This window comes from Nannobrachium achirus (genome assembly GCF_963921795.1).
Source record: "Nannobrachium achirus genome assembly, chromosome: 20".
In the NCBI taxonomy this organism is placed as follows: domain Eukaryota; kingdom Metazoa; phylum Chordata; class Actinopteri; order Myctophiformes; family Myctophidae; genus Nannobrachium; species Nannobrachium achirus.
In genome coordinates, this window is record NC_137827.1 from 31,808,823 (window position 1) to 31,827,582 (window position 18,760).

The 18,760-nt window shown below is 42.4% G+C and overlaps 1 pseudogene across 1 annotated transcript in view; it reads left to right on the forward strand.

The window, feature by feature from the left end:
- The first annotated feature begins 47 nt into the window (after positions 1–47).
- Positions 48–18,760, forward strand: part of LOC308306383 (guanine nucleotide-binding protein G(q) subunit alpha-like) — a 42,136-nt pseudogene continuing 23,423 nt past the window's right edge. The window contains exon 1 of the transcript XR_013963382.1: positions 48–848. The product of XR_013963382.1 is annotated as a guanine nucleotide-binding protein G(q) subunit alpha-like (transcript). The remainder of the gene's footprint in view (positions 849–18,760) is intronic.

Here is an 18,760-nt window from a genome sequence, read left to right on the forward strand (position 1 = left end):
AGGCTGCTTTCATTCCTCCTACAGTAACTTAATCAACATAACGTTAATGTAGTTAACCAAGCGGACAGAGACCAAGGCGCGTGTATCTTCTCGCGGTGCAAAAAAAACGCCTCAACGCCGAATTCATATGTGCTATTTAGTTTTTTTAAATAGAATCACAAGCTTCTTAAACTAGGACTTGTGTTGTTTTTGGCTAGCTAACGTTGAAGACCCCGCACAGAAATCGAACTGGTTCTCCTGCTTTGGATGTCGCGACACTGCAGATTGAACGGCTTTTCTTTTCTCACTGATCATCATAGGTTCGGACTGAAGGGACAGAGCAGAGGAGAACAGAGCAGCTACCGCAGCGGTGGCTCCTCCGTGGCATTTGCAATAATTCAGCATTAGCTCCATTAAGAAAACGGGCGGACAGAGCGTCTTGGGAGAGGCCCGTCCCTCCCTCCTGTCTGAATCTCCCGTGATTTGCCGAGAACAGACGGCTTGAAGTCGCGGTTGTTCTCGGCTGGGGGACACAACTTCACAGCGAGGCCCCAGGCAGGAGGCTCCCCTCCCCCCAGTCCCACGACCCATCTATCCATCCAGCCCCGTAACGACACCACCACCACCTCCTCCTCCACCACCCTGAATCCGAAGCGAGGGCTCGGGATCTCGGGATAGATATCTCTCGGTGGACAGACGGTGTGTCGGGTCCCGTCCACAGCCGGAGACAGGGATGACTCTGGAGTCCATGATGGCTTGCTGCCTGAGCGAAGAGGCGAAGGAGTCCAAACGAATCAATGCAGAAATTGACAAGCAGCTCCGCCGAGACAAACGAGACTCGAGGAGAGAGCTGAAATTACTTCTACTCGGTGAGTAACTCGGATGTGGTACAGAATTATGTCATGCATGCCTTTTCTGCCGTCTTGACGTCGTCATTGCTGAAAACCAACCATTCTCAGGCCTTCTTGGCCAGGCTAGCAAATATGCTACTGGTTAAGGTTAGCTAACTGGTAAGCTTAGTTTGTGAATGGCATGGTGATTCTTGAGGTGTTCATGTCTTTACACGTAAAGGCAACTTGGCTCCACGAATCCTGGGCTACAGATCCGTATTACGGTTAGCCTATGCTTTGCATGTTGATAAGCGGAGAACCTCTCACTTGAGACAAGTTACCACTGTCATCGTTTGCCAGCTACAGCATGCTAACCAGCTAACACATCTGGCTGTTTGACAATATTGGCCAGTTAACCAGTTGCCCAACTCCGAAAATACCCTGGTGGTTTATTGTTGTCTAACCCTGGTGGATGTTTGCGATAATAGAAAAGCAACGTTAATAGAGAAGAGACAAGAAGAGCACGGATAGGTTGGGTGCTTACACCGTTTAGTTGCTCTCTCCAGGTTGCATAACATTTGCAGAACTGGATGAAGCTCTCTGCACTTTATGCTCTGGTCCAGTGTGTATACACTAGCTATGCCATGACATCTGTAGCCTGTCTAAAAATTATCCAGAACACTAGGACACACACACACACACACACACACACACACACACACACACACACACACACACACACACACACACACACACACACACACACACCCAATGCAGGCTTATAAGGCATTGATTACTATTTCATCAACCAAACAGGATACAATTAATTTACATTAACACAAATGTATTGGCATCCCTTTCCTTAGACAATTCACATGTAGGCGTGTAGCTTGCTGGTGGCTAACTTTTAATTGGATGCACATGATGTGACCCATCTTCCCTTTTAATCATGATGTGGCCCGCCGCCTTCCTGAACCTGTAGCAGTTTAATTGTAATCGTGAAGGTAGTTATCTCTTTTGAGGACAATTAGAATTATCTAGGTTGCCTCCTTGGTTTCAAAACGTTTGCTCCAATTTCTTGCCCACCAAAAACAGCCCAGGTTATTTGACATGTGTGGCTTCTACTCCTTTCATTTCCCTGCTGACTTCCTCGGCTTAGAGAAGTAGGCCACACCAGCGCTATACTATAGATGTGTGATTTGCTACCTTTTGTTATATTCTTATATGATGTATATTCTTTTTAAATCTTATATATTCCACCTAACTACTTATTAAAATATGTCTTTCCCTTTAAAGCAGCAAGAATGACAGATATTGGTGAATGGCCAGTCTAGTTGAGAGGAACAATTAATGATATCTTGAGATTTCAGGTAGTGAATAGAATACTGATATTCATTAAAAGCTTGATAGCTTATTAATTAAGACAGTAGTACTATGGGCATAATCTGATAATTAAGAATACCAAAACATAGTTGCCCCAAGGCAAATCCTGCGACCTAAAAACAGTTGCCAACTGGTATTCCTAAATGTAACCTCATGTAAACTATGCCTAACCTAAAGCTAACCTCATTCCTAAAGCTAACCTCAGTAATACTGTGCCAAAACCTAAACTTAACCTCAGTAAAACCATGCTAACCTTAACCTCAGTAAAACATAACAATTCAAGAAGTGCTGGGGGGCGTGTTTTAAGGCGAGCCTTCCGGTTACCCTGATTAGGGTGTCACAATAGGTTTATTTGGGCCCCAGGCTGACAGGGGCTCTCTGAAGATGCTGTGGTTTAGCGGCCTATTGATTTTACATTTTAATGTACTGTCATTTGGGTCAAAGAAACTCCTGTGATTATAGGATTGGAAACTTGACAGTACTTATTTGATTTTGACAGTAGAGTAAACTGGGAAGTCTATAGAAAATTGAGTGTGTGTGTGTGTGTGTGTGTGTGTGTGTGTGTGTGTGTGTGTGTGCGCGTGTGTGTGAGACAAAGCTGCGATCAGTCATGCTGTAAATGGGCTATCCTAAGTGAGTTAAGGCTGTCAGTGGAAGCCTGGATAAGGACGTGTAAGGCAGGATTAGTCCAGGTCTTAATAGGCTTGGTTAAACACAGCAGCTGCTCAGACATTCAGATATCACTGACTCCTATTATCCCACAGTGTTACTGTTAAAGCTCCCCCCCACACACAGACACACACACACACACACACACACACACACACACACACACACACACACTGTCTGTCTCATGTCGCTGGTGGAAGAGGACAATCCCTTCTGTGGCTCATTATCTACATCATCAACCACTGTCCTTCAAGTGTATTATACAGGAAACAGACATTCAATTAATGGACCACACCTGTTTCACTACAAGTTATTGTCTACTTACAACTTAACTCACATATCGTACATAACAGACCATTTTTCAAAAATACTTTTTTTTAGATTTGTTTTCTGTTCATATTTGGCCTTACTCACCCCCAATTTACTGCAAAATTGAAACTTGGTTATAACCATATGGGGCTTTTAAGCCGTGACATCACTTTGTAGTCAGACCTCAAAGCAGATTTATTATCAATATCTGTCCCTCGCTATTTCAACAGATCCGAGACAAAAATAACGACTAAAGTATAATTCTACCACTTTCCTTTCAACAACAAAGAGAAGAAAAATGAGTAAATAGTAAAAATAGTAAAAAGATTCACGGGCGCTGGGGCCTTTTGGCCCCAAAAGTTCTCCTCTGCCTACAAAATGATGTCAGACTTAACAGCCCCATAGTTCATGTGGCTTTGTGATTAAAAACAAAACAAAAACAGTGCAGTTTATTTGCACTAAGATTGATACAAGATTAAAAAAAAAAAAAAAGCTAATAAAATAAGCTATAAAAGAAGTAAAAACTTTAGCATTAGTGAAATGATATAATATATTGTATAGTAATAGATTGCTATATTATTATAGCCTAGCTGGAGCTAGACTTCATCCCCACACATGTTAAAACCTATGGTTAAAACATGGTTAGCTGCATTGTATATAGGCTGGCCCCAGGCTAATATTATTATACTAGCCAAAGTTAGAAGAGTGGTACAGTGAGGTTTAAACAATGGTGGCTCAATTATCATGACAAGAAAAATTTGGTTGTGAATAAACAATGACACATTGGCAGCAGTATGGCTGCCAATGTGCTAACCCATATTTGTGGGGGGTGGGGGGGGGAGGGGTGTTCCGGACAGGGGAAACTAACATTTTCTACACCTCGTCGCTAGCATGCAGTGCAGCCATTGTGATGCTCTTTATATTGTAGAGGAGACGGGGGAGGATAATAAATAAAGGAAATAGATGCCTCTGTGGAAGGAATTGGAGTTGATCTGTTGCTTGCTATTAAACTACCTGAAAGCCCAGCTGCTGTTAAGCCAAAACGATATATCGCTCATTAGTTGACCTTTTTTGATGACATCGGTATTGGCAATTGTGCAGCCGATGTGTTCCAATTTTTTTTTACCACTTCAGAGTTAACCTGGGCTCACAATATATCACAATGCAACGTGCTGTGAGCATGAAGATTGGCCATTTTTGATGGTTAAATGGGAAGTTAGTTATTGGTGTTATGTTTGATTCAGAGGACACACTCTGTCCACACTTGTAGGTCATTATTCTGGTAGTTGTTCTTTCTCTAATTACCCCCAAAGTCCACCTGTCAGGTCCTGCATGCACAACATTGTGTAAATAAAGGAGAAGATGTGCTTTCTTCCACAAAGTGCCATGCTATATTTTCTCACTTTACAATCACCATTATCCTGCATGTTTATTGAAGAGGAAGATCATTTGAGTTCTGTTGCTATCGACACCTCAGCCAAACCAAAGTGCATGTAGAGGGAAGGGGTGGAAGGTTGGGAAATTAACACCAGCCATCATCCAAATGGAGGTAAATTTGTGCTGCGAGTGTTATGGCAAATGTCTCCTCTGCCTAGGCGTGGGGCGGTATCGACATTTTGTTACCGCGATTACCGTCTTCCCATTTACCGCCGGTATTGCGGTAATTACCGCACCCCCGTATCTATTAATTAAGGTTCAGCGATAAGCCAAAATATTGCAATCGTCTTCCCAAACGTCGCCTCTCCACAGCCTGACTGCCCGAGTTATACTTCCCCGTACAGCACAGCAGGTTTGGCTTTGAAAGGAGCAGATCTACAAGCTCACAACACGTCGCATCCGCGACGCGTTCTGAGCTTTTAGATCTGCACTGTCGGGTTACCATAGTAACGGTAGCTACTTGGGCTTTTAAGACACAGACTGCTGTGTGTGAACAAACCAGAAGGAAGACGGAGACGGGTAGTCAGATCGTGTACAGTGATTAACTCACGTCTGAAATCGCAGTGATTGAGTGCTGATATATACAGGTTTTAGTGACAAGACTTGACAGAAAAGGTTATAAAATCGGCGACGGGGCGCAACGGGCGAGTCGGCGCGACGCGTTGGGAAAAGTAAAAGATAGTTTCATTTTCGGTTTTAGTCCACGCGGTCCGCGCTCCGCCTGTAATCCGTATGAATAAAAAACAAAATGCCACAAGGTACTACTGCCACACAACACAAGGTATGTATTAACATACTTGTGTTGTGTGGATTACAGTCAGAGAAAGTTTACGCTTCTCCGTGCTCCCTACTACGAGGCTGCTGCTGTCTGTCTCCGAGTCGAGTGACGTATGTGGCTTCCAAACCATAGACGTTCCAAACCTGTGGTACGCGGCCCAGAGCAGAGCGGCATGGAGCGCATGCGGTCCTCGCCTCTCCCCCGTTTTAAAACTCGCTTGTTTTCAATAAAAAATAGACTATTTTGACCGCGGTAAGGACCCTGACACCGCGGTAGGCCTCGGTATACCGCGGTACGGCGGTTACCGCCCCCAACCCTACCTCTGCCAGCCACTTTGGCAGGTTTGGAAATACTTTACTGTTGTATCCAGTCATCTAATTCAAAAGTCAGAATGTTGTGAAACCAAAAGCTACTGTTGGAGGTTGACAAAAACAACTTTGTTCCCAGCCCTGGACTAGTTGTAAGCTTCAGCTATGCTTGGCAAAGTACAGTCGCTGCTTCTAGAGACCCCAGTGATAGACTATGGTTGCTCCATCTTTATTGTACTTGTCAATAAACCTTTATTAAAGCTTAAGGGTAATTTATATATTGCTGCATGGCTGTGTCGTTCTGCAAAAATGACATAATTTCAATCAGAAAACAAAATCTGTTAAATATAAGTCATGTATTTTTACTGTACTAATCCATAGAGTTCAGTTGTCAGGACCTCCTAGTGCCTGTACAGTTACAGCTATGGTTCTCACAAATGCTTGTCACTCATTTTATAAATCAATCATAACCCAGTCATCTGACGCTATGACCCACTGCTTTATGCTAGATGAGTGATTTGTTTTGGATTGATTAATGCAACTACTACTAACTAAGTAGTAGTAATACTGCAAATACAAACAGACCACAGTAACATTATGTAGCGCAGACCACTGTTACATTATGTAGTGCAGAGTGGTTGACAAATATTTCTAGTAGATTCTAGTAGATTCTAGTGGCATTCTAAATTTCTACTGTTCTTGCCAGGGGGTTTTACTTTCAGTCCATGCTTAAACAAAAATGGAAGCTTGTGGAAATTATTTAGGCCCTTCAATGCTCCATAGCCATTTTACCTATTAAAACTGCATCAGTGTCCATTTTTGCATTGGCTATTCAAAAATAACAGATCTCCAAGCTCACAGAGTGTCACTTTGTGCAGCACTGCGTGCTTGTACATCTGGTAAATGTAATAACATTTTTGAAATGGGTTAGGCAGAGGCATGAGTCTCCTTTGAATTTAAAGTTATGGTAATTAAGGTTTTATATTATGATTGTTTTACAGCAAAAATCTTTACCGTTACAATTTTTATAAAAGCGTTGCACGTGTAGCCAGAAACGATTAGGCCAACCCTGCCAGGGCTGCAGCGGTGCCCATGGTCTGGCTGCTGGATGATTCTGAGGGCCATATCTGGCCATACAGACAGCCTCCTGCACCATGACCGGTGGTTTGCCTCTACTTGGTCAAAACATAGCAGTCCTGGGAGTTGTGGCCGTTGCTGCATTGGGCAAATTAACTGCTGGAGCGAATGGATGGTCAGTAAAGTGAGAGGCAGGCAAGGGCAGACATTATAGGGTTTCCCAAAATACTGTAGCCCAAATACTTGTAGCCCAATTTGATGTACCAATAGGCACATGCCTTTTCATAATTTTGTTCACTCCAGTCAAAAAGCGATCACTAGGGGCGCCCGGTGGCCTGGTGGTCAAGGCGCGTACCATATACTAGGCTATGATGCCTGCTGACGTCGCCGGTTCGATTCCCGATCCGGACGACCTTTGCCGCATGTCATTCCCCATCTCTCTCCCCATTTCCTGTCAGTCTACTGTCCTATCGAATAAAGGCATAAAAAGCCCAAAAACAAATCTTTAAAAAAAAAAAAAAGCGATCACTAAAACATCCCTTCAATACGTATCATGGCATTGTATTTCAGAGAGTATTGGAGGACCAGGGCTTATTTGAGGGGCGATAAAGATATCCAAGTATCCAGTAGCTTAAATGTTGTTATTGGCTGCTTGCTTGGTAGCACATCTTTCTTCAGGCAGCGTTGCTTGTGGGCCGTGATTTAGCTTTGTTCTTGTCTCAAAAAAGGCTGTGTTTTAATGCATAAACATTAAAGGTTTTGCTGTCAATGGCCAACTTATAACTGATTGGAGTGGTTGCTGATCATCTTTTGTAAATGGATGGAGCGGATGTTCGAGCTGCAGCACCAACCCTTGTTACCTGGTCCAGAAAACTTTTGCTGAAATTACGTCCGTTTGAACCAGGAAGACTGTCGGGGTTAAACTGAGGTGCTTATTGCTGACCTTCCCTCTTCTGCCAAGTCTTCTTCTTTTGATCATATAAGGCAATGTGGACCTCTTAGCTGCTGCTTAGTGGTTTGTTCTGTGGTGTGCACGTGTCTTGTGTGTGCATGTGCATATTCTTAATGTCGGTTAATGTCAGAGTGTCGGGGAGATGCTCCTAGTTATTACCAAAATCCTTTTGTAATTGTCAGACCTGACACTGTTAAATGGAGTGAGTGTTGCACAAAAGACAGTCGGAACACGTCTTTTTGGCATTTTTAAATTGTTGAAACCCCCTACAAAGTTGATGAGATCTGGTTGCCCCTGTCATGTCATATGAACTCTTGTTCATAATCATCTCATCCTATCCCTGGTATACTTTGCTGTCATGAGATAATGACACTATCCTGAAATACACAAACAAATGTGATGCCAATGCCACCCGTCAGTTACTATTGTAGTAGCACTGTTCCTTGAACGTGGTTCAATGGAACAATTCTGATTCTTTCTGAAATTTAGTCTCTTCCAGGTTGCAGTGAATTCACATTCACAACACTCTATACGTAAGTGTCTTTTACACAGTTAATCATATTACACACGTCAGCCTATGAACAAGAACACACACACATACTCTCTTTCTCACATCCCTAAATGGGGTCATTTGTGTCTCTCTGGAGAAATGGGGGTGAATGAGGCTACATGGTGACTGTCCCACATACTGCCGCTACCCTGGTCCCCAGACAGGACTGGGGACATAGACGCTTTCTATTATGCTATGTTACCGCCATAGACTTTCTGTTTCACCAACATTATACCCAGCCTTCTCTCTACTTACAGTAAGTAGTTTGTTCCTGTTTTCTCCTACCAATTCCTCTGAGTGCCCAACAAAAGTCCACACTTATGTTCTTAACATAACCCCTTAAACTCTACATAATTTGTGCAAGCTCTGGGCTTCTAGATCTGCAAATTTCACCAAATCCTTGGCTATCTTTGCAGAATCTTCGCCTATTATGACATGCTTGCCCAGAAATATGGATGTCCCCCCAAAACATTTCCAATCCCCCCTGTTCTTATTCATGCTCGTTAGGTGTGGTCACTTTGTTATGCTTGTTTTTATCATCCGTTTGGCTATTATTTTTTAAATCATCCGATCACCAAGAAGCATTAAGTGCGTGCAACGGGCAGATGCACAAAAGTTATTGCTGCACAGACACATTGTGAGCGTATCTTCAGAACCACATATGGAAGTAGCAGGGCTCGCATTGTGATCTAAATTCTACATATTCTGGACGCAGTCCAGCCACAATGCGCATATGAGCCATGTAAAGAGATTAAAAAGAGCAGGGAACGGGGGATACGGATAAGTAAATAAACGTAGTCGCCAGAGATTAATCGGGATGGCATTTTTTAGGCCAAGTGTGTATGAAAATAAAATGTGATGCTGATGAGCAAATCTCAAACATTGCATTATAAGGAAAAGTGCAACAACAAGCAAACATGACCATACTGTCCTTAAAGCTGCTGTTGCCTAGTTGGTATCAGCATAGCATAGACTAAAGAATAAAGATACTGTGCTGCTGGCTCCAGCCCTGTTGTAAGGCCAGTATTTGATTTGCTGCTCACCCACACCCACTCAAACAGAGCAGCACTCGGCGCATACTCGTTGCAGAACAGACAAAGCCACGCTAAGGTGGTCAAATTAAGGTGTGTGTGTGTGTGTGTGTGTGGGTGTGGGTGTGGGGGTGTGGGGGTGTGTGAGGGTGTGCATGCCATGCATACAGTATAGAGTGTATATGTAATTTCCAGCTCTCACACCCACGCACATTGAGCAGTGCTCTCAACAGATGCAGAGAGACATCCAGCGCATAGCAGTGCGTTTTGCCCAGATACAGACGGCAAGCAACGTTCGCTTGACGAGCCGAAATAGAACTGAGAGAGAGTCTCTCCTGTGTGTTTATGTGCACGTGTCTGTATGCGTGTGTCTGAAGTCTCCTCTTACTCTTAACTCTGCGTGCGTGCGTGCGTGCGTGCGTGTGTGTGTGTGTGGGGGGAAGTGGGCCATTGCTGTGGAGGTAACATCCATGCCTAGAGGTAGACCATAGGATCTTTGTGTGTCCACAGTTGGGTAGACAGCTGGTGTGTATGTGTTGTGTAGCTCAAGGCCGCCTTGGCTCAAACTCGTCACTTTGTGTGTCGGCGGTAACCCCCTACGTTTTGATAAAGGCCTGGCCCAAACTGTATGCAAGACCCGTTTCTGCCTGATCCAAGTACTCTGATAGAGGCCAAAAAGGGTTTGCCCTTGGATTAAGACTTTACCAAAGCTGTTCATATACATTTTGGCCACTGGGCTGAGATTTGATTTGCCTTATGTTGGCTGAACTGTTCCAATAAGGCTGAGCGGTGAAAGGGCCGGTCATAAACCCAGAGATAAGCTGGCACAGTTTATCCCAATGGACCGGTTGTATTTGCATGCAGTTTAACAATGATGCAAATACCCACCTCAGGATTTCCCTGCCTCCACAAAAGCAGCCTTGCACAGGAAGGCTAGCGTAACGGAGATGAAACTAGCAATGTGTCAAGACAGAACAGATGAACCAAAAAACACCATTGTTAAGAAAACGTCCATACAATAAAATCCTCAGTGTTCCCGACCCAGGACTAGTTGTAAGCTCCAGCTAAGCTTGGAGGAGTACAGTAGCTGCTCCTGGAACGCTCAGTGATAGTCCCAGGAGCTCCAATGGACCCTTACCATTTGTACATTGTCAGATAGAGCTGGGCAATTAACCAAAAATATATCAAACTGGTATTTAGAACCAATAATTGAGAGGCAATTAAAATCTTTCTTATATCAATGAATCAACCAAACACAATTCGAAAAGATTTTCTATTATTTCTATTTCTATTTTCACTATTGTTGTGATATTGATATGAAATCATATCATGAGCACTTAAAATTCAGAACCAAAAATTGCTATGTAACAATTCCAGAGGGCAAAGCTAGGCCTGTGCACAGCAGCGTTTCCCCTGGAAGCAGGCATTGACACTAAGGCTTGCCCACCTGCCCCGGCCTTTCGGGCAGGTAAAGTTTGCTTTCAGGTTGCCTGGCCGTGTGTGTGTGGGTGTATGTGTATATAGTGTCAATGCCTGCTTCCAGGGTAGTGGTTCTCTGAGTGGGCTTTTTGGACCCCTAGGGGTCCTTGAGGGGGTTCCAGGGGAATTGGAAAGGAGTCAGCTTAGGTGGTTGGGGCATCTAGTACGGATGCCCCCCGAGCGGCTTCCTAGGAAGGTCCTTGATGCGCGTCCCACTGGGGGGAGACCCCGTGGCAGACCAAAGACAGATGGAGGGATTATATCTCCAAACTGGCTTGAGAACGCCTCGGTATACTCCCTGAGGGAGTGGAGGAAGTTGCTCAGGATAAGGAAATCTGGAGGTCTCAGTTGGAACTGTTACCCCCGCGACCCGATTCCGGATAAGCGGTTGAAGATGGATGGATGGATGTTGCACCCCTAATATATATGGGCAGAACAGTCACTCATCATTGATGTCCAGTTGTGCAATACCCGCTGTATGTCTGGCTGGCACTCTTTTATGCCCATATATGGTGTCCTGTGTCCAGGCCAGTCTGTGATGTCATCTCTAAATTTTGGTACTGTAGTGATGTCAGTGATGTCAGTTGGGCTTTGTTGATGGCAGTTGGCATTGTTACCATGGTGGCGACACTGTTTAGTATCAGTGATGCCAGCAGGCAGACAGTCAGACGGAGGACAGACATTCAGTACATTAATAGTTAGATATATATTAAGGCTGTCAGTCGATTAAAAGATTTAATCAGATTAATCGCATGATTGTCTGTAGTTAATCACGCGATTAATCGCAAATTAATCGCATATTTTGTATCTGTTCTAAATCTACCTTAAACAGATATTAATACTCATCAACATGGTAGTAGACAAATACTTGCTTTATGCAAATGCAGCATGTTTATTATTTTTGGAATAATGACAAATGCTGTCCATAATAGGCCTAACAAACATATAACAACTTGAGAAAATATCTGCTTCCATTAGGACAGATTAATAGTGAAAGGAGGACCACCGCTCATCTGCCAATAGATTTAGGTGAGGTGCTGCATGCCTTTAGAAGGTCTATGACCAAAAGCTTGCACTTTATTTAACTGAAAATAAAGGACATGATTTTGCACACTTTTGAGTTTGCGGAGGCTCCCTTTAATTTTTCATTAGGACAGATTTAAAATAAATAAACGTTTATACTTGGCAAAGTTGGCATTCAATCACTCAAACCCCAGCATCCCTATTCTAAGGGGATAATCACCAAAAGTAGCAGATCTACAAGCTCACTACAAGATGCTACAAGAACTTGTAGATCGGCTATTTTTGGTGAAGAGAGTTGGTGTATGGAAAAATAACTGAAGTACAGTGCAACTCGGGGGTGTTTTACAAAGCAAGCATAGGGAGGCATTAGAGGGTCTAAAGTGGTTTAACTGAAGTAATAGGCTATTGATAAATTCTAAATATTTGCAAAGTATTCTGAGGCACGAGGCACCCTGGACTGGTGTTACTAGTTGTCTCCACCAGCCGAAGGCTGAGGGAGAGTATGTTTTCCCCTCCGTCCGTCCGTCCGTGCGTCCGTGCGTGCGTCCTCGCAGTTTGTGAACAGCTAATCTCAGTCACCGTTGGCCCGATCGCTGCCAAACTGAGCACACACACTCCCTGGTAGGGTTGTTCGATTAATCGATTTTTAATCGTAACCCGGTTTTTTTCCTTTGGAAGATTTAAAAAAATGGAAATCGTAAAATCGATTTTCACTTTAATTAGGGAAATTCTTACTCATTGGAGCCTTGCACGCGCACAAAGTACACAGCCCCGTCGTCCTAAAGCAGGACGACAAGGTCCGACACCAAATTAATACTACTTTCTATCTGATGTGTAATTTCTTTGATGCGCGTTTAGCGCACGTCAGACTGAGCAGAGTTCACCACACTGCGCTCACTCGCGATAGTTCAAGCAGCAAACAGAACAAAACGCTGCTGAGCTGGTAAACGTACTTACTTGTTGTAGTTTGAAAGAAGCTTATTAATTCTGTGTTACCCACCTACTGACTGTAGTCTACTCCTACTGTCTCTGTCACTGTGTTAATTTTGCGTCGGGAAGCGAAGCGCTTCGCCTCCGTTTACAATCAGTCAACATCTCTGTGCATGAGTGGTGCAGGGCAGGGGCGTAGCCAGGAATTACATTTTGGTAGGCGAAATGCCTACCAAAATGCCTCACCAGCCTCCAAGAGCTGGCTTGTTTTGGCTGTTTTGTCACTCACTATTGATAATGAAACACTAAGGACGCTAAGTTGTATGTGATTGTTGCACAACTAAAGTTATTATTATTAATACCCTTATTGTTTTATTGCATTTTGCTATTTGGCTATATAAAAAAAATCAAAAAATGAAACAATAATGAAAAAAATAATAATTTCCTTGCATTTTTTAAATGAAAACAAAATAGTTGAAACAATGTATTATTCTTTTAACAAAAAATCGAAATCGAAAATCGGGATTTCAGAGAAAATAATCGAGATTTTATTTTTTGGCCATATCGAACAACCCTACTCCCTGGATGCCAATCTAGAACCTCTGCCCCACATTTTTCAAATCAGCCTCATGGTGGCGCTATAACAGGCCGATTTGTGTGGCCTGGTTGTTACCAGCTAATCTCCGGCGCCGTTGGCCCGATCGCTGCCAAACTGAGCACACACACTCCCTGGATGCTAATTCAGAACCTCTGCCCCACATTTTTTAAATCAGCCTCATGGTGGCGCTATAACAGGCCGATTTGTGTGGCCTGGTGGAGACCTGTGCTCGGAAGAGCACTGCTTCTAGTTCACTATGAGAAACCCAGCTGTTATGTTATGATGTAGTCTCTGGAGACACTGTGATGGCTCGTTGGAGGAGATGTGTGGCACAATGCCTGTTTTTGGGAGCATGTGTGTCTGGGGCTCGCGCTGTCTGCCGCCGCACGCTGTTCTCGGCCGTGCACTGTGCACAACGCGGTAATAGTTGTAGTTGTGATTGTGGTTGTCTGCTGCAAATATCTCCGCCGTTTTGTCAGTCTTGTACTACTAGCCCTGCTGCTAGCCGCATCCATGGCCGCATCTCGCACTGACTGTTGTCAGTGCATTCGCTTCCTCACTCTCTATACTATGGAGCGCACCGAGGCTCCAAAATTCACTGCGTTATTCGCGCGTTAAAAACATTGACGGCGTTAAAAGGATTTTGCGTTGACTCATTAATGCGTTAACTTGGACAGCTATAATATATATTCAATGTCTGTCTATATAATAGCCTATATACTGTACGCACGCCACGCACAGTCGCACACATGCTAATATGGAAATCTGGGTCCAACCGTATCGCCACACGCCGGGCAATAGAGGCTAGGCCTACAGGTGAAGAACTTCAGCCGTCATCTTGGAGGCATCCCAGTGGCTCTGCCTACATGAATTGGGGTCCATGCAAAGGCATCAATCTTGGTTCAAATCTGTCTGAAAGCAGACTTTCCCACCTCACTAACCTCTACTGATGCATCGCGAGACAACTACAAATTTGTTCAGATGTGTGACAGGTGAATCTATTTTTATTTTTATTGCTCTTTATGTTTTGAGTTTACTTGTTCACTCCAAGCACGCACGTATGCATGTCATACTACCGAAATTGGACTTTAGCAGTAAAGTTGTAAACAGTAAAATGTTACTGTAGAACTTGGATGTTTCTGATCTGGTGGAAGTGGAATGTCCGCATCCCACAGCTCAAACCATGCTGTTTTTGTTTTGGGACAGTGCTTCCGGTTTAATTTCAAACTGACTTGTGGGAATGGCTGTAATGACCAGATAAGTACCACTCTTTTCACCAAAAAGCCTAAACTGACTTGTGGGAATGGCTGTAATGACCAGATAAGTACCACTGGTTTCACCAAAAAGCCTACAGAAATTAACGTTACACGAATGATTTGATGTACGATACTGTCGACGACAGAGAATACATTGATCATATAACCTGACCCATTCTTTAATTTGATACAGAAAAGTATTATAATCATCATTTTATCTGAACTCTCATTTTGTAATAAACTCCTTCCTGTTTCTTTCCATTGTGCCAAATATCTTGTGAGCTTGTAGATCAGCTATTTCTCTATTTTTGCATGACACCGTGGTTTGATGAAATTTAAAAGTGCATAGTTGGGATTTGTCTCCATTTAACACCAACTTAAAGTGAGTTAAATGTTAATGATCAAAACAAAAAGGAGACTGCAGGAATTCAAGGGTTTGTATCACTTTAGAGGATGAGCAATAGATATCTGCATAAAAATGGAACCCAGCTTTTGGGTTATCACAAAGATTATATACATATATGGAGAACAACAGTGGTCTTAGAATGGATTTAAATAAACAAGAGATTTTGATAGGGGTGTGTGTGTGTGTATACTATATTTTTTTAGTTTGCATGATTATACAGTGGCTTTTGCCAACCTTCCAGCCCATTCTGTTGTTTTTTCTTCGTTTGGGTCGATATAGTACCCAATGTTAGCATGTGGGCGGTGTTACCCAGCACTGTTGCTTTGAAGGCATCTGAGCCCGCTGTCTATTCTTTATCGCTGTCTTCTTTTCTCTGTCATCTCTGGCGCTCTCCTCGCCGTCATCTGTCTTTGTCACGGTTGTCTTTTCTCTGTCTCTGTCTCTACCTCTCCATTCTTTTTATCTTCTTTTCTTTCTCCATCTTTCTCTCGCTGTTAGCCAGAGAGGAAAGCGTTAGGGCCCAAATAGTGTGTGACTATTAAAAGATTGACCTCCTTTTTGTAGGTCATCACTAGAAAAAGAATGGATATTCTAGTTATGAATATCCAAAATTCTTGACAGATAGGTGGATAAGAATAGTGTTGCAGGGTGTTGGGGCTGTTGGGGATGGAGGAGAGTGTGAGGAGACAAGTGGGGTGGAGGGTTTCTGTGACTACTAGGGATGGGGTTTGAGAACCATAATGGTTAAGAGAATTGGAATCACAGAGTCTCAAGAATCGACTTATCAATTCCTTCAGCTTTAAAGGAATATTCAGGTTTAATGAAAATGTGGCTCCTCTCCAGCAGAGGGCGCGGGAGAGGAGCGTTTTGCCCCATCACAAGAACGCGCTTTGCCCAGCAGTTTCCTGTAATGGCGCCCAGATGTAAACAAACTGAAACAAACAAACTAACATCTTTACTCTATACAGCATGGATCGATTAAGCTCTACACATTCCAATCGGTAAGTGAAATAAAAAGTCATCTTTATTTACAAATGCAAACATATTTAGACATGTGACAATTACATTTAACTAACGCTACCGTATCGCTTGGCATGCGGCCGTGTTATAGTCATCTTACTGGCCTTACAGCTTTGGAAATGTTTATTTTTTTATTACACCATTATAATGTTCTCATTTTGATCATAAGACACAATTACTGAGTATCGGGCCTACTTCTCCAGCTTTAGAATATGTATGATACTGATTTATATAATAATACTGTCTGGTCAAATTATGTCTGGGGCAAAAAAAATAATTTGACACAGTATGTCCACACAAGCCAACATGACGACGACCCTGTATCTGGATTAATAACTTTGGAGCTGCTAAATGATCTATGCTGCGGGTCTAACGATAAATGAATAACACTGCAGTATTCAATAGACTGAGGCATTTTTTATGACTGGTAATCTAATCATTCTTTACCCTTTTTTTCATACAGGTACCTTGTTTCATCATCGCTGTTACTGTTGATCTGGATTGATCTTCGCTCGTGAAGAGCACAACAAGAAAGCATATATGCTAACTAAAAGGCTTTTATTTTCTGAGCAGTCGTTACCATCACTAATCATCTGCATGAAAGACTGACATAACTGACATGATCTAAACATGATTAATAAAATGATGCTTTGATATACACAAACTGTAATGTCTCGATTTCATTTTGATCTAGTCAATGGTAAATGTTTCAAATGTTTCAATGTTCCCATCATTGTCAAATGACAATGATGGGAAGTTGTAAACATTGTGAAAACGCTATATTGTATTGTTTCATACACTAAAGCATTTTGGTATGAAACCCCATTTAAATGCAATATCATATCGTTTAGCTGCATAACATTTCTGGCATTTGTAATAAAAAAAAAAGAAAAAAAAAGTTTCAGGTTGACAACTTGTTTATTTAGGTAACGGTTTGCAGGTGAAAATGGGGAGTGGAGTCTTGCATCTTCCAGACTGTAGAATAGCCTACCATATTTGTGTGTATAGATTGCCTCATTATATATAAATATTTTTCAAATGTTCAACGTTTATTGGTGTCATAATTGTAGTGTGATCGGATGTACAGCTGCTCTTCTTAAGACATCAAATTGGGGTCCCTGCCTGTATAGAAATAAAGGAGATGATGCTTAGATTAGATTTGCAGAATCGGTATATCTCTTATGTAGAAACTAGAAAGTATTGCATGTAGAAGTACATTTGAATTGGTGAGATTGGTTATGGTAGTAACCAGACTAAAATATTGACACAAAAGTAAATTTTACAATTTGACATAAAACAGTACAGTACAATACATTGATCTAATGGCCTAGTGCAGTGTTTCTCAAAGTTTTAGATTTCAAGGTCTCCCTTAATATCTGACAGTGTACAAATGGAACCAAATAAACCCTTCAGGGTCCAGACAGAGTTAGACTTGTATGCATTGACATGCAAACCCCCCCAATTCGCACCTCGCTAAGGCTTTAGTATCACAACAGGATGTTTGAACAAAGAAACAAGCATATACAGTAGCCTACCTATGCATATCAATATACCTGTAAGTAGCTAGGTGTTGAGCGACCCCCTCCAAACATCACAACAACACCACTGGGACAACAATTCATCTTTTATATAATGCTCTAATATATAAACCAACAGAATAACGTTCAGATCTTTCTGGAATAACAAGCGTGGGTCTAACACATGCGGTGTTGATATCATAGAGGTATAAAATATAGGATGACTTGATAATATGGGCTATGTTGTGAATGTACCTTGCGATGCTAAAATTAGTTCTGTAGATGTGTTTTACGTCAGCCGTATGTTGTGACTCACGTTTATGTTCATGTTTATTCATGGCTGAAGCTATGTGCTGAAGTAACTTACAAGTATAAGTCTATTTGTATTTGTCCTTTGTGTGGACATTGAAATCATTTAAGTTATAGACAAGACATATGTCTCATTTAATGGCCCCTGTTTATTAGATCAATGTATTGTTTTTAGGGCGGATTCACCCACAATGTGTCTAACTTTAAAACGAAACTTTTTACAAGATATATAGCCCAAAACCCTTCAAAGATCCCAATGTGACAAACCCACCTAACAAACGTTTACTTAGGAAATAGATTGTTGCACTCTGACAATTATAAAATATTTCTTATTTACCTCCTTTCTTTGTTCAGCATCTCTCAGCCTGTTGTCCACATTCAACTTCCTGAAACTCTTCCCTTTGTAAAAAGTTAAACTGTGAGACACTAATCGATAAAAAAAGAACGCGAAATAAAGTAAACATACAAGCAGAGACTTGAAATAGAAAGAGTAAATTAAAATAGCAAGTTAAAGCAGTTAAAACGGCCGCGGAATGTAACGTACAGGACTCCAGTGGCACTGTTTACAGAATGGAGGAACTGTGCACCCGCGCCTCACTAAGGGTGGACGCGCAGAGGAACAGACTAGAACGCGCACTGAGGCCATACTCTATCCTGATTGGTGGAGATCTTTGTGGCGAACGGGAAAAATTCGAGCGAGCTATGCTCGTAACAGGGGATAGGGTGGAAGTCCTTATATGGTCAGCGCACATTATAGTCAGGTGCATTAGTGGAAAATGTACACATTTTATTTTTATTTGAATGAATGCGAATTCCTGAATATCCCTTTAATCAGTGCCAGCATGTTTGTATGACAGTTGCTCATTGCAAAACAATCACACTGTGTCTACACTGTTGAAAAGAAAAGATGAGCGCTGTC